The sequence below is a fragment of the Bacillus rossius genome, chromosome 1 (assembly GCF_032445375.1).
Source record: "Bacillus rossius redtenbacheri isolate Brsri chromosome 1, Brsri_v3, whole genome shotgun sequence".
NCBI classification, from domain to species: domain Eukaryota; kingdom Metazoa; phylum Arthropoda; class Insecta; order Phasmatodea; family Bacillidae; genus Bacillus; species Bacillus rossius.
Window position 1 is genome coordinate 28,722,871 of NC_086330.1, and position 16,645 is coordinate 28,739,515.

Below are 16,645 nucleotides of genomic sequence, written 5' to 3' on the forward strand. Positions count from 1 at the left end.
TGCATCTAATATAGACTACTTGGAAACTCAATTTCTGCCGCTTCTGTGTATGAGGCATGGCTGGACTAGATGGGAAAAGAAATGCATTTATTGTAGTCTACTGTAAGGATTACAATAATACTTCCAAACAAAGCTCTCTGTAACCTTATGTAGCTAAGTTGCTGTAATTTTCTTGTCCTGTCTTCATTTTTTTTCTCCTTCATTTAAATCCAGGAAGGGAGGGGCCCGAAAATCCACGGATCTCCCCCCTAGCTAAGCATCTGGGCACGTTATGCAGCTGACGTCATAGTGAAATATTACAGTTTTTTTTGTAAAGTACTAAAAAAACTTACGCTGGTTTTTAGCCTTACGGTCCTGTGGATTTACATCCAAATGGTCCGCGCTCTATCTTCAACAGGCCTCAATTTAAAGGAACCAAATTATTTGCCCCACATAAAGACACTAGAAGCAGATATGGAACCCTTAATTAAGTATCAGTATTTCCCAATACAAATAAAAACCAACACAATTTAAAAAAAAATGCTGGGTTGTAATTTATTTTCTTTTCTTGAACGAACAAACTAATTAAGATTTCTAAACTTATTACAGAGCTTATTTGGGTTGAGTGTAGACAAGACTTAAACTTACAAGCTTAGCTTTGGCTTCGAAAAGTGAGAGCATAGATAATTTTTAAATGGATATATTTTTTTAAGTGTTTAATAAAAACGTTACACCGTATCGAAGAGTAGGTACCGTAGCGAAAAATCCGAAGCAAAAACGGACTTGTAAAATGTAGTATATAGCCCGTAGCCGTAGAATGTTGTTTTATTCATATTATTTTTTGGTAATTTTTGGTTTATTCTTCTCAGTGGGGGACGGCCAGCAAACTAAATGATCTTCCATTCCCGAAGAGGAACGTGATACGCACGACCTCGTGGTTGAAAATAAGCCAAGTACCACTATTTGATTGAAACCGGCTTTATCGCACAATACTAGAGGACTGACGTGTTGCGTGATCTTTTTTGGAACTCCTAATGCTTAGTGCACTGAAGTCCGCATTTGTACCCGTGCGTGAACATCGAAACCCCGTGGTTGCGTGCTGGCTTTAAATTTTAATTAATTTGTCCTAGTAACGTTAGTATGTTATATTTATTTGCATTTGTGGTTTAGTTTGTATTTTTTTTGGCACGTTTAGTTAAGTTAGTTTCAGAACCTGAAAGCGAGAATGCTTATTTGGCGAGGTCATAACTCTTGATTGCGTGCGGGAGAGCGGCGAAACACCGTGCGAGAGGTCATTTACAAACTACAATGAAAATCTATAAAAACAAAACAAAAAAAAGGGTTAATATATTCTATTTTTTCGAGAGGCAAGAGAAAAAAAATGAACCAGCCTTTGTATGTTATTTCGTTAACTTTTATTTACTTTACTTTCTAAGTTAGTATTACTTTTTTTTTGACATGCGACGTTTCGCGATTAACGCTACGTCACTCAACTATTTTTTTAACTTGAACAAATAACGCCCACGTCGAAAAATACTGGCAGCAGCAGTTTCACGGTTTTATTTTCAAAACTAGGAGGCGTGAACTAACGTAGACACGCTGCATTTTTTGCCCCCCCCCCCCCCCCCCCCCAGAAGCTGGACCAAGATATGTTAAAGTGATTTCTGAAGCTACACACACGGAACGTATTCCAAGCAGGTGTGTACAGTAAGTAAGTGTTGCGTTCAGTATCTCCAGTCCTTGGTTGAGCTTGCAGTGATGTTCATGTACCTGGTCCAGACAGGAACACTCTACCACACGTGTGTGACAAGAAGGCGCGAAGTCGTTTAACATCTCAAGCGTAGCTTCTCCTTCATAGTTTACGATTTTAGCACCGTTTGAATGCAAACATTCTGAAGGGGGGGGGGGGGGGGGGGCGAGATGTACATGCTATGCTTAAGCACGGGAGTTTGGTATGATAAAGAACGGTTTATTTTATTAGTCTGTTTTTGAAATAAAAAATGTAATGTACTTAAATTATGAACTTTCCTAGTAGGAATTTTCAACAGTTTTCACCAACTCGTAACTTTGTTTTGTTTCAGTTTCTACGCGACTACTAATCAAATTCTTAATTTGCTGTATTTACTGTGATACAGGCTACTTGCAAATAAGAAAAACCAGAGCACTAGTTAAAATGAAGGAATGTTAAAACATTTTAAAATCCATTAATCTAACTATACCACCGACAAAAGAACATATATCACGTCAATTCGTGGGGTTAAAAACTGCTCAATTTTTTTACAATGTTCCGCTAGTGAATAAGACCTGCTAACAGTTTGAAAAGGTTTGTTTTTCAGAAGTTCCATCAGAAGACCATGAAGAAAGTGATACTTTAGTCAACTTTATAACTCAGTTTTTGCAAACCTAATAGTGACAATTTTTTAATAGTGGTAACCTTTCCTTTTGGCATTACTTTCATTAAAATTCTTACTTTTGATTTTATATTTTTCATGTGTTTAACATTTTGTTAATTTGTAGGAAATAAATAAATATCTTACCTCAGCAACACTGCTAGTTTTTTTTCCAGTTCCAATTGGCCCTGACGCCTTGCATCCTACACCATCTTTTGAATCCCTGATAAAACCAATGCAATACAGAAAAAAAATGTAAAGGGTTACACGATGATTGTTCTTATACTTTTCATTATTCGTCCTTCAGGATAAATTCTCCGTGGGTCTCGCATTTCTTTAAGTGACTGCTTTCCGGAAGCTTTTCATGGCAAAATTTTGCAATTATTTCGTATTCGAGATCATCGGAAATTAGTAAAGATCCAGTATACGTTGCATTCATCGCGCATTACGTTTCCGACACGCAGTGGCGATGTAACTTAACTTACGCCTTAACTTCCGCTCTCCCTACGCGCAGTTGCTGTTTCCTTGCGTCACCCTGCGTCCCCTCTGCGAGCTCATTACACCTGGCATAAGTGCAAAGCTGTGAACTGACTCGCAGTCATATCGTCGTGCATAGGCCAACTATTATATTCGAGTGGTACTCATAACATTACATGGTGGAGAAATGAAGATAAAGGTGTAATGCACTAACCCCTTAAAGGTACGATTCCTAAAGGTACGATTCCTAAGGCGCGACTCACGCGATTCTAGCCGCGCGGCAGAGCGTCACGAGCATCTGCGCATGCGCAGCATGATAGTAGTTTGGCCGCGCGCGGCTGCGCAGCGCGACGCGACCCGACTGGTGGCGGGACCAGTCCAGTCGCTTCTGTCGCGCGCCGCGGACCGAGCTGCTGATCATACACATGGCATTTTCAAGTACAGAAGACGTAGTGCTTGCTGAGTTAGTTGGCCAGCATCCATGCTTGCATGATTTAAAGCATCCACAGTATAAGGATCAAAATGTACGGGAAAATGTGTGGGCTGATCCAATGAACGAGAGGAGATCCTGAAAGCTCTTAATCGAAGTAAAATAACGGAACGTGAAAATGATGCAACTGATGTGTTCTTCAGAAGTATGTCGCTAACAGTGAAACAGCTACCACCCTCTCTACGTGCACAAGCTAAGATGCGCATCTGCAGTGTTGTGTCAGAATTAGAAATAAGAGCACTTGAGATGGCACAGCACACAAACCTGTCTCCTTTAGGAGCTCCTGTACGATCTTCATCCACTTTGTCGGACACTTCATGTCCTAGTCATTCGGCGAGTGATTACTATGATGATGTTACAAATAGTGACGAAACACACCAATCGCAGTCATTGTTACAAGGTTCCTTCCAATACAACAATCCTATTATCAGTGAAACAAACGAAACGTATATGTTAAATATGTCATAACATACAAAACTTATCAATTCGTGTCATCTCCACAGTTGTATTGACCACGTGCTTTGTCTTTATATTTCTCTCATACTACTTTATGCAAGATAATTGTACTTTAAGCAATTTTATTCGCTCTACTTAATATGGCAATTGAAAGTTACAATTCCTGATACTAATATTTATTTTAGAAATTAAATTTTATAACTAAAATTAATATTGACATGAGTGCTTTTGTTATATTTAATTTATAATTAAGTTCAACAGTTTACCTTAATGTTATGGCCCGTTTCTCTGCAGGTGTTATTGGTTCTCTTACTTTGTTGCACGACTTACATTTGACGTCATCTTCCACTAGTCCCAAAATATAATTGAACTGCCTTACATTTAAACGGAAAAACTCCCTCGTCGTCTTTCATTAAGTGTCTGTTAATAAGGATTGTGTAGAATCCCTCTTCTCGTCTTGCTTTAAAAATCACATGTGCAGCAATGTTTTTGATGTTGTGACTCAGTAACAACGTCATCAGTTCTTCATCTTCTTCTTCGTCCAGCAGTAACCATTTAACAACGTTACGTTAATCCATTGCTACAACAACTTGAACTGCACTGTGGTCGCACCGCATGAAGTATAGTTTTCAGCCGCTTCTTAGGAATGGGGCAACCTCACGAGCCCCGCGACCCTAGCCGCGCGACGATAACCGCGCGGCTAGAGTCGCGCCTTAGGAATCGTACCTTAAGGCGCGACTCACGCGATTCTAGCCGCGCGGCAGAGCGTCACGAGCATCTGCGCATGCGCAGCATGATGCAGCTTGGCCGCGCGCGGCTGCGCAGCGCGACGCGACCCGACTGGTGGCGGGACCAGTCCAGTCGCTTCCGTCGCGCGCCGCGGACCGAGCTGCTGATCATACAAATTGCATTTTCAAGTACGGAAGACGTAGTGCTGGCTGAGTTAGTTGGCCAGCATCCATGCTTGCATGATTTAAAGCATCCACAGTATAAGGATCAAAATGTACGGGGAAATGTGTGGGCTGATCTAATGAACGAGAGGAGATCCTGAAAGCTCTTAATCGAAGTAAAATAACGGAACGTGAAGATGATGCAACTGATGTGTTCTTCAGAAGTATGTTGCTAACAGTGAAACAGCTACCACCCTCTCTACGTGCACAAGCTAAGATGCGCATCTGCAGTTTTGTGTCAGAATTAGAAATAAGAGCACTTGAGATGGCACAGCACACAAACATGTCCCCTTTAGGAGCTCCTGGACGATCTTCATCCACTTTGTCGGACACTTCATGTCCTAGTCATTCGGCGAGTGATTACTATGATGTTACAAATAGTGGCGAAACACACCAATCGCAGTCATGTTACAAGGTTCCTTCCAATACAACAATCCTATTGCCAGTGAAACAAACGAAACGTATATGTTAAATATGTCATAACATACAAAAATTATCAATTCGTGTCATCTCCACAGTTGTATTGACCACGTGCTTTGTCTTTATATTTCTCTCATACTACTTTATGCAAGATAATTGTACTTTAAGCAATTTTATTCGCTCTACTTAATATGGCAATTGAAAGTTACAATTCCTGATACTAATATTTATTTTAGAAATTAAATTTTATAACTAAAATTAATATTGACATGAGTGCTTTTGTTATATTTAATTTATAATTAAGTTCAACAGTTTACCTTAATGTTATGGCCCGTTTCTCTGCAGGTGTTATTGGTTCTCTTACTTTGTTGCACGACTTACATTTGACGTCATCTTCCACTAGTCCCAAAATATAATTGAACTGCCTTACATTTAAACGGAAAAACTCCCTCGTCGTCTTTCATTAAGTGTCTGTTAATAAGGATTGTGTAGAATCCCTCTTCTCGTCTTGCTTTAAAAATCACATGTGCAGCAATGTTTTTGATGTTGTGACTCAGTAACAACGTCATCAGTTCTTCATCTTCTTCTTCGTCCAGCAGTAACCATTTAACAACGTTACGTTAATCCATTGCTACAACAACTTGAACTGCACTGTGGTCGCACCGCATGAAGTATAGTTTTCAGCCGCTTCTTAGGAATGGGGCAACCTCACGAGCCCCGCGACCCTAGCCGCGCGACGATAACCGCGCGGCTAGAGTCGCGCCTTAGGAATCGTACCTTAAGGCGCGACTCACGCGATTCTAGCCGCGCGGCAGAGCGTCACGAGCATCTGCGCATGCGCAGCATGATGCAGCTTGGCCGCGCGCGGCTGCGCAGCGCGACGCGACCCGACTGGTGGCGGGACCAGTCCAGTCGCTTCCGTCGCGCGCCGCGGACCGAGCTGCTGATCATACAAATTGCATTTTCAAGTACGGAAGACGTAGTGCTGGCTGAGTTAGTTGGCCAGCATCCATGCTTGCATGATTTAAAGCATCCACAGTATAAGGATCAAAATGTACGGGGAAATGTGTGGGCTGATCTAATGAACGAGAGGAGATCCTGAAAGCTCTTAATCGAAGTAAAATAACGGAACGTGAAGATGATGCAACTGATGTGTTCTTCAGAAGTATGTTGCTAACAGTGAAACAGCTACCACCCTCTCTACGTGCACAAGCTAAGATGCGCATCTGCAGTTTTGTGTCAGAATTAGAAATAAGAGCACTTGAGATGGCACAGCACACAAACATGTCCCCTTTAGGAGCTCCTGGACGATCTTCATCCACTTTGTCGGACACTTCATGTCCTAGTCATTCGGCGAGTGATTACTATGATGTTACAAATAGTGGCGAAACACACCAATCGCAGTCATGTTACAAGGTTCCTTCCAATACAACAATCCTATTGCCAGTGAAACAAACGAAACGTATATGTTAAATATGTCATAACATACAAAAATTATCAATTCGTGTCATCTCCACAGTTGTATTGACCGCGTGCTTTGTCTTTATATTTCTCTCATACTACTTTATGCAAGATAATTGTACTTTAAGCAAATTTATTCGCTCTACTTAATATGGCAATTGAATGTTACAATTCCTGATACTAATAATTATATTAGAAATTAAATTTTATAACTAAAATTAATATTGACATGAGTGCTTTTGTTATATTTTTTTTAAATTTATAATTAAGTTCAACAGTTAACCTTAATGTTATGGCCAGTTTCTCTGCAGGTGTTATTGGTTCTCTTACTTTGTTGCACGACTTAAATTTGACGTCATCTTCCACTAGTCCCAAAATATAATTGAACTGCCTTACATTTAAACGGAAAAACTCCCGAAATTTTGCGTCGTCTTTCATTAAGTGTCTGTTAATAAGGATTGTGTAGAATCCCTCTTATCGTCTTGCTTTAAACATCACATGTGCATCAATGTTTTTGATGTTGTGACTCAGTAACAGCGTCATCAGTTCTTCATCTTCTTCGTCCAGCAGTAACCATTTAACAACGTTACGTTCATCCATTGCTTCAAACAACTGGAACTGCACTGTGGTCGCGCCGCATGAAGTATAGTTTTCAGCCGCTTCTTAGGAATGGGGCAACCTCACGAGCCGCGCGACCCTAGCCGCGCGACGATAACCGCGCGGCTAAAGTCGCGCCTTAGGAATCGTACCTTAAGTGCTTACAAGAATCTACACCTGGTTTTCCATGTCAAAATATTATTCTGAAAAAAAGTTTGTCGTTTTCACTATTCTAAAAACACACTTGAAAAAAAAAAGAAAATAAATACTGAAAAGGAACTAATCGGATGTCTTGAGCATTTTTTTTTAAATAACGTAGTTTTTACACGCTTTGTATTTGCTTCACCTGTATGTTTGTTTGTATGTTTGTAACCGACTCCTTTAGGTGCGATTTAGATCCACTTTAAACGGCCAGATTTCATTCAAACTTTGTAGATTTAACGAGGAACGATGACAATACACTAATTTGATAAGATTATTTTAAAAGCTCTGCATACCGTATGTGTGCCCAGGTAGGTGGAGCTCTTAAGTTTTGCTTTCCCAGAGAAATTTTAAATACCAAAACCTTTGCGTAATTTTTTTTTTTTCTTTCATCTTTTGCAGACTTGCAGCCAGCTTCCTGGAACTTCTCCAACGCAGCGGGACGGCAGAGCGGCTGCGCAGAAGAGATACAGCCGCGTGAAGCCTCACGATTGCGCACCCTTCCAGCCTACCGCCCCCCCCCCCCCCCCGCCTCGGGGCAGAGGTGCCATCAGGGTCTCCGTCTGGCGGTCCACGTTTATAGTCGCAGTCGACAAACACTCCTCCCTCGGCAAACACGGGCGACAGGAAAACGATCGTAAAGCCTGGAGTTCCCTCATCTGGACCCGGGAGGACACGCGGGGGGAAGAGAGAAACGGGTAGAAGGGGGTCCAGGACTTCGAGCGGAGAACACCGTGCACTACACCCCCCCTCCCAACAAACAAAACATCACGCTGACCTTCAAACATCTGTGGGTTTCTTATCCTCGTGCTCTTACTGAACCCCATCCGTCCTATTCTGAAACTCACGTACACTTCCCCCCCCCCTCCACCCCCCCCCCCTCCCCCACGGCGCGGCTCATGGTGTCATTTGCTTTCCCCAAATTCGAACTTTCTTTTTTCTTTCGTGTGGAGGAGGGTTACGGAAACCGGGAACACCACATAACTTAGAAAGTCACAACTTATAACCGTCATAACTTATAAAACTTGGAAAAATCCACGTAACTTAGAAACACACAACTTAGATCCGGCATAACGTAGAAACTCATAACTTAGAACTATCACAACTTAGAACTGTCATAACTTAGAAACACGTAACTTAGAAACACGTAACGCAGAATCACACAACTTCGAAACGTCATAACGTAGAAAGTCACAACTTAGAACTATCACAACTTAGAAACACATAACTTAGAAACACGCAACGCAGAACCACACAACTTAGAAACGTCTTAATGTAGAAAGTCATAACTTAGAAAATTCTAAGTTATGTGTTTCTAAGTTGTGTGTGTATTAAGTTATGACAGCACCCCACGGAAACCGCCTGGACGGGCTCAAGAACTCTAAAACCACGGGGTTGCTAAGGGCGACACCGGCTCGCTCATCACACGCCTCTTCGCCTCTACGCGCCAGGCGCAGAACTGGCGCGCAGGCTTCTTGGCGGTAATGCGCCTCTGCGAGACTTGTAGCGGCGATGGAATAAATAAAGATGATAAAGGCTTCAATCACGCCCGTATGCCGTTCACAATACTGCGCGTGGAATTTTTCATACAAAAAAAAAGCTTCCGTGGAAAACCTGTTTGAGCATTTTTTTTTTTTTTTTTTTTTTTCACTGTCCAATAAACACACGTTAAATACGAAACCGTGGAACGAAACTTGTATGAACAATACAGTGGCTCTTAAATAGTAATAATCAAACACTTTAAAAAATAAAGATTTTACTAATGACGAGGTTTGAACCACGTCAAATATTTACACCTTGTCCCTTATAATCGTGCTTTCTACCACTGCGCTTTTTTTTTTAAGTAAAGGATGGGTGGCACACCAGCAAGTTTTGACGGTCACCAGTGTGTCAAACATCTCCCCCCTGTACTTTTTTATGTCACCCCGAGACATTGCAAAATTGTAGTTGAGGTTGGTGTATTAAGACAACACGAATTACATCCATGCTTTAACCGGTATTAGACCCCAGAACCCCCGCACCGTAGCCCTGTGCGTTGCCGACTACGCTACGGAGGGCGACATATCGGGACAATCTGAATTGAGAGGGAGACTCTGTGGTATCAAAGTGTAATGCCAGTTTTCTTTGGTATTTTTAACTTGAGATTACTTTTTACTATGAGTATTTTATTTTAACAAATGAATTCAAGGGTAGTTTCTTTATCGTAAAGTTTCATTTGGCACACGAAATATGTTTGGTATGAACCCCGATGTTTACGAAAGTGACTAAATACGGGTTTATGTTGCTACACGTGGGTCCGCCATCTTTGTCCCGCATTTCCGTTCATCGACTACCGTTCCGTTTTCACGAAATCACTCCTAATAAATACCGTATACCGAGAGCTAATATGTTTACACATAAAAATATACCTCTATCACCTTCTAACTAGACCTCACGATCCACTGCGTACTGGAGAAAATATCGCCTGCTCGTTGGATACAGACATGTGATACCTGTGTAAATGGGATCATAGGGATTCTACATATTTATTTATTTTTAGTGGCTCCAAGTCTTTCACATAAACTGTAACTTCATTCACAGCAGCAGCCCAGCAAAAGAAAATATGTTTGAATTTCAACATACACAAAAAAAAATATTTTTAATGGACCTGAAGTAATAATAAAAATTACACATATATATAAATTTGTACATAAATATGAAAGCAAATGTAACGCTACAAAAAAAAAGTTCTCAGTAATACTGGGCTCGGATTCTTGCCCAGGTATTTATGCTTTGTGTTGTTTCAATAACAGTATTAAAGTTATTAGTAAACTTTTCCATGAATAGCTTTCCAGTATTATCTGCGCACATTAATAAGCACAATAAAAACAAAAATAAGTTCAATTGTTGAATATTTTTCTTTTTTATCGTTGTTTTAAAATATTAAGCTTGTATAAAACATCAATGAAAATTTAAAATTTTCATAAGCGTGACATTAAATCATCAGTTTATTTTTCTTTCGAAAAACGTATTTCATACAAGCAAAATTAGCCATAGCAATGTATTGCACAAATATACAATTTTTTTGTAGTTTACTAACAATTTCTTGGCATTTCTTGGCATATGAATGTTTTGAAAAAGTGCAAACAAGAACACTGTGTATCGCGAAATTAATTCGAGAGTTTTTCTTGTCTCTTAGAATGAACCATGAGTGATTATCAACGAAGATATTGCGTAATCATGCCCTCGTATATCAAGATGCACCGAGTAGTTAATATACTGCACTGATCACAAGTTGACGTGTCAGACTGTACAAGCAAGTCACAGTGCGCTCTGTGAAATTCAACAAAGTCTACTTCCAATTTTTGTGTTAGGCAACACATGGGTTGAAGGTCGCTCTTTCTTTTCCATCATTTCCTGAGCACAATTTTTCTTCGTTACAAAAAGGCTCTTAGACATAAAAGACGGAGAGAAAGTGAGAGTATGAGAGATGGCTGCCTCAATTTACTACAATTCTGACTCTAGAGGCCATGTTCGTCCGCCCTGGGTAACAAAAACAGTCATAAACAACAAGCAGTAATTACATTTCTCTTCTCTCTTTCTCTCTCTCTCTTTCTCTCTCTCTCTCTCTCTCTCTCTCTCTATATATATATATATATGTGTGTGTGTGCGTGTGTGTGTGTGTGTGTGTGTGTGTGTGTTGTGTAAACGTCCCTTGAGGTTAAGAATAAGAAGATTGCGCTCTACCGTTGATATTTTTTACTTTGTTTATTGACACATAGTTTTAGGAAACCGCCAAATAGTACATTTTTGGGACCTTTGTGGGCAGAGGCTCAAGTGCGCATGCCCAAAACTCACTTCATTCACATTTTACGTTCACGGGAGCATTAACATTACACGGTTTTATTTACAGATCAAAAGCAAAAGAGGCAAGGACCAAAATTGTGTTGACGAGTTCTGGTTTTGATCAAAGTTCATCAGGCACAACGAATTTTTTCTACAAATCAAGTACTAAGTACATAAGATGTTTGGGGTGTGTAAGGTAAAGTCAATAAAGTACATTACTAGCCAGACTACAGTTCTTGCTACCAAGCCTATTGGGAATTTAGAAAGAGAATAAATGTATTTCTGTCACTGCAATGCCATTTTTCCTTAGGTATTATAAAACTTGTGATTACTTTTTACTGCGACTATTCTAGTTTTACCAAATATATTCCAGGGTAGTTTCACTATCATAAAGTTTCATTTGGCACAGCAATACGTTTGTTACGTCCCCTGATTTTTTTATGTGTGTGTGTATATATATATGGGTTTATGTTCATACACGTGGGTCCGTCCACCATGTTCCTGTGAAAATTTCGTTGCGTGCTGCGCGCGCATCGTAAAAATTCACTCTCGTCATTTATTTTCTTTCCATAGCGGGCCTGAAGAAGCACAACTACAGAATGCAGCGAAGGCACTCGTCTGCGAGCCGCGACGAAACGGTGGCATCTCGCGGGCACCTACGACGGCGCCGTCTGCCTAAGTGCCTCGTTCGCCGCGCACGCAACAAACGACTGTCGACAGCCTCCATTCCCCCCTTCCCACCCTCCTCCTTTCGGGTCCATACCGTGCGTAGCGGGGCGGCCGCACAACCAGCCTCGCTGTCTGTACCGCGACGCGCGCATCCATCACGTTTAATTAATTAGGACGGGCGGGAGGTGCAGCCCAGCGCTGCCTTTTCTCTCTATCACTCTCTCTCTTCCTCTCGCTCTGTCCCTCTTCTATTTTATCTCTCAGACTGAGAGGTGCATAATGAAGCGCTGTCTGCCGCTGCGACCCCCGCGCATTCCGCTGACAAGGCATCTTCACCACCTCCCCCCTTTCTCCCCCCCCCCCCCTGCAATTCCTTTTCAACATCACCAAAAACCGCACTCACATCCTCACCCGCAATGTGGGATCTTTTTTTTAAAAGTGAAACTTCTTTACTAGACGGTAGGCGGTACAACTCATCGAATCGTAACGAAAAGTGCGAAGCTCAGGGTTGGGTTGCCTCGAATATGTACGGAGATGGGAAACAGTATGAAGTCGGGGAAACTTTAAGACCATTATTTGCATAATTTTCGTCGCCATGTATGTTACCATGTGCGAACCTTCATTGTGTTACTTTTTTAGTGTTTTATTTTATCGTTCAATTGTGTTATTGAAGTGCGAATTTGCATGCACTTCTAACATGCGTGGCGCCACGAACTTTTTTTTTACGTCTAACATCTTAGATCTCGGTATACGGCATTTTTGTGGGAGTAATTTCGTGAATGCAACGGAAATCAAGGAACAGACATCTGTAATAACCGCGGTGCTACCACATGTGGCAGATAGCGCAAACCGAAGTTCAGAAATACAAAGGGAAACTTTATAGTCTTAAACTGTTTCCTGAATTTTAACAAGATGGTCAGTAATTTTATAAAAATTTATTTTCTAAAATCAGATCCGAAACCGGGTTTTAGTATTTTTTTTTCAAAACTTTTCCGCTTTTATCGGAGCCGTTTCGTCACACAGTTTAACATTTCGCTCTGCAATGCTTATGTCGATTGTGTCCGCCGCCTATTCAGGCGTGCATTTGTGGCAGTGGTGCGGAATGATGAGTGCATCTACCGCGGTATCACCTCTAGGCGTAAGGCTGTGGACTGGCACAGTCTTCTCGTCGTGCGTAGGGCAACTATGATATTCGAGCAGCACCCGTAACAACATATGAAGATAAAGGTGTAATGCAAGTACCACCTTAAATGCTTTCAAGAATCTGTACCGGTTGTTTTACGCCTAAAAATTACTCTGAAAACCTGGGTTTTAGCCATTTTTACTGTTCTAAAAATACAGTTTAAAAACTTAATCCAAAATCAAAAGTACTTTTCGGCCCTCAGCGAACTCTTAAATTCTTTTCCTAAAGAGACCTCACTCGGATATCATAAGTAGTCTTGAAATCGCGTTGTTTTTCCTGAAGCTCTGCGCATCGCATGTGTGCCCGGGTAGGCGGAGCCCTTAATGTCTATATAAATTAACAGCAGGGGAATTCACTTTTCAAGTGTCAGCAATACGTACAACAATTATATCTCGGGTACTTGAGTATGCGAGTACTTACGATGTGAATGCACAGAAGAAGAAAAATGTCAGTACTTTCACAATCTGGAAACCATTTGCCAAGAACTCTGTAAGACACATGGCTATGGTTATTTTTGCATGTATGAAATACTGAGAATTTATTATGAAAATTGGCACATAATTTTATTTTTTAATTGATGATTCATTCAAGCATTAATGTTCTAAACCAAAGAAAAGATAATCGAATGTTCAACAACTAAACATTATTTTGTTTTATCATGATTATTATGCGCGCAGTTAATACTGGAAAGCTATCAGGGAACGGTTAACATGTAACTTTAACTATTGGAAGTCCTGGGACAACACAATGCATAAATGCACGGGTAGTAATTCGAACCCAGTATTACTGTGAACATTATGTTTTAGTGACACAGTTGTTTTCATGTAAATGTACAAATTTACAAATACCTGTAATTTCACATGAATGTTTTGTTCCATTTAAAAAAATACAGCGTGTGGCTTTTTTTTAATATCACTAGCAGTATGTTTGGTTTTTAATTAGTAAATCCATAAGACCCGCTGGATTCACTGAAATCACGACGATCGGAAAACAGTAAAGCAAAGCTGACTTTTTTTCAAAGTAACGCTCTAAGCTCATGAAGGACACAGCGAAAGTTGCGAGGTTGCTAAGCATATACTCTGCCTCGCGCTTAGATTGCAGCACACGGCTTACGGCGCGCGCTGTTGCCAAATCCCTAACACATTATGAAAAAGTTCAGGAGACATGCTTCTTTAGGATTCTGAGCGCACGAGAAGCATTTTAAGAATCCATAAAGTAAATTAAAGTGTTTTACACTATCACGCTCACACATCTGTAATGCATAGTCTCTTTTAAAATTTCAAAAAAAAAAAATCACTCGCATTTATTAATTATCATTCATACCAAAAAAGTAATGTTCACGATAAAAAAAAAATATCATATCTTCAATTCAAAATTCGTATTATACTTGGCAACAGCGCACTCAGAGACACGGACGATGCTTACGGTAGTCGGCGTGTTTCAGAAAAAGAGAGCAATCGGCCATTTACGTCCACACTAACAAAGCGTGAGGCGGACTATAGGTACTGGATATTTTTTTTCCAGTGCATACTGAATTGAACAACACGATGAACCACAAGTCTTGGGAATAAGAGTACCGATATGTTCCCCGGAGTATGTTGATCAACAGACACGAGCGTATCAGTTATGGGCCGATTATAAAACTTTCAAGAGCCTGCGTTCGTTGTATGTGGACGCCTGATGTACAGGCGTGGGTCATGGGGACCAGTGTAAACAAGATAAGGCCGTGGAGCCCTGGAGCGAGGATATGAGATATTAGTTCCCTCCCGACGGGTGCAGTTCAGGTCACAACTCCATATTTACTGACCTTTCAACGCCGTTCTATTTACCAGCACGTATTGCTTCATTTTGAACATGAGAAAGTCGCACTAGTCTTCTCACCTCTAAGGTACGTTTCACAACGACTAAAAAGCGGAAACGAATCACGGACCCGCAAATTTACGTTTCATTATCAGTCTTGCCACTTCCACATAAAAATAAACGTAACAAATGACAATCAATGAAATTTAATTTAAGTTATGATCTCATTCTGAATATTCTTTTAGTTGAAACAATTTTTAACGAATTAAAAACCAAACAAACATGGTTACCACCGCGGCCAAATACTCGGCTTCTATTGGTCACGCGAAGTAACGTAAACAGAAAGCTGGGCGTTTCCAAGCTTATCCGTACGGGCATTGAATATATATAATGTATATACATACACTACATTTATTCAGTGGTACGGTTACGTGAGATCCGTCTCCGTTTGTTTGAACCGTCTCCTCTTACGTGTCATTGCAGAACGGGCTTAAAAGTATATTGGTAGAATTACTAAACATGTTAAAGGAAGTTACTGACCTAAACACATTGGGTAAAGATATTTCTTGTGAATATCTCCTACATATGTTAATGGAAAAGCAAAATGCATACGAAAAGTACTGTGCCTGCAAGATAAAATTTCCAATACAATAATTATTAGGTTAGTAACATTCATTACAAGTCAACGAACATTACCGAAAGGTAACTAACGAAAGAACTATCCACAAGTTATTTTGTTACAAATATTTCAGAAAAATTACGCTCTGCAGAGCTGTTCAAGGAAGAAACGCTAAATTCAGAAATTTGTGGCGTCCAAATAAAACTTGATCAGTAATAGAAATAGTTCATGTTTGTAGTTTTTATACTACAATTATTTCTTCAAACACTAACCTGCTCTCACCTGTACAACCAGAAGTCCGGATTTATCATGTAGCCTACTATTTATTCTGTAAAGGTAATCGAGTTCAATCAGTTTCGAATGGTTTCGCACTGATTCACACCAATCGACGGTTAAAACGGAGATCTCATGAGAATATCGCCCGCAGTGCTTCATACCACGGACAATGTGCAAAAAGGTTTCCGAAGAACACTGAATGTTAGTTCTGGTTCCGGATTTGGTTTTTAAAACGTGAAAAACAGCCAAACAGAACGTTGTCGAAATATTTTTGATGTGTTATATCTTATCTTTCGGTATACGGCATTGAGTAATTTTGTGAATGCAAAGGAAGTCAAGGAACGGAAATGTGTAACTACCACAGTGCTGCCTTCTGTGACGGATGGACCCAACCAAAGTTCACAAAGACAAAGGTAAACTTGATAGTATTAACTGTTTAATGCATTTTAACAATATGGTAATTATTTTTTAAAAAAATCATTTGTCGAAAATCAAATCAAAGGCCTGGGTTTAGTATATTTTCAAGTATTTTTGGCTTTTATCGGAGACGTTTCATCATATTGTTTAAAATTTCAGTATGCTAATGTTTCATTTTAATATTTTAGTAATACTATAGAAGTATAACTTATAACATGTGCGGAAACTTTATAGTATTAGTTGTTTCGTGAATTTTAATAAGATGGGAAGAATTTTAATAAAATCCCTTGTAGAAAAGTAGGTCCAAAGTCAGCGTTTAGGACCTCAAGTCTATTTTTGTTTTTATCGGAGCCGTTTCTATAAGTTTAAAATTCCCGTTTGTTTCGTGCTGCTATGGTCGCGTGATGGTAGCAAGCAGTGTTCACGATTCAGACA

The 16,645-nt window shown here is 40.2% G+C and overlaps 1 protein-coding gene across 1 annotated transcript in view; it reads right to left on the reverse strand.

Moving 5' to 3' along the window:
- Positions 1-16,645, reverse strand: part of LOC134529688 (inactive tyrosine-protein kinase 7-like) — a 232,811-nt gene that overhangs the window by 202,502 nt on the left and 13,664 nt on the right. The gene's annotated exons all lie outside the window — the stretch shown is intronic.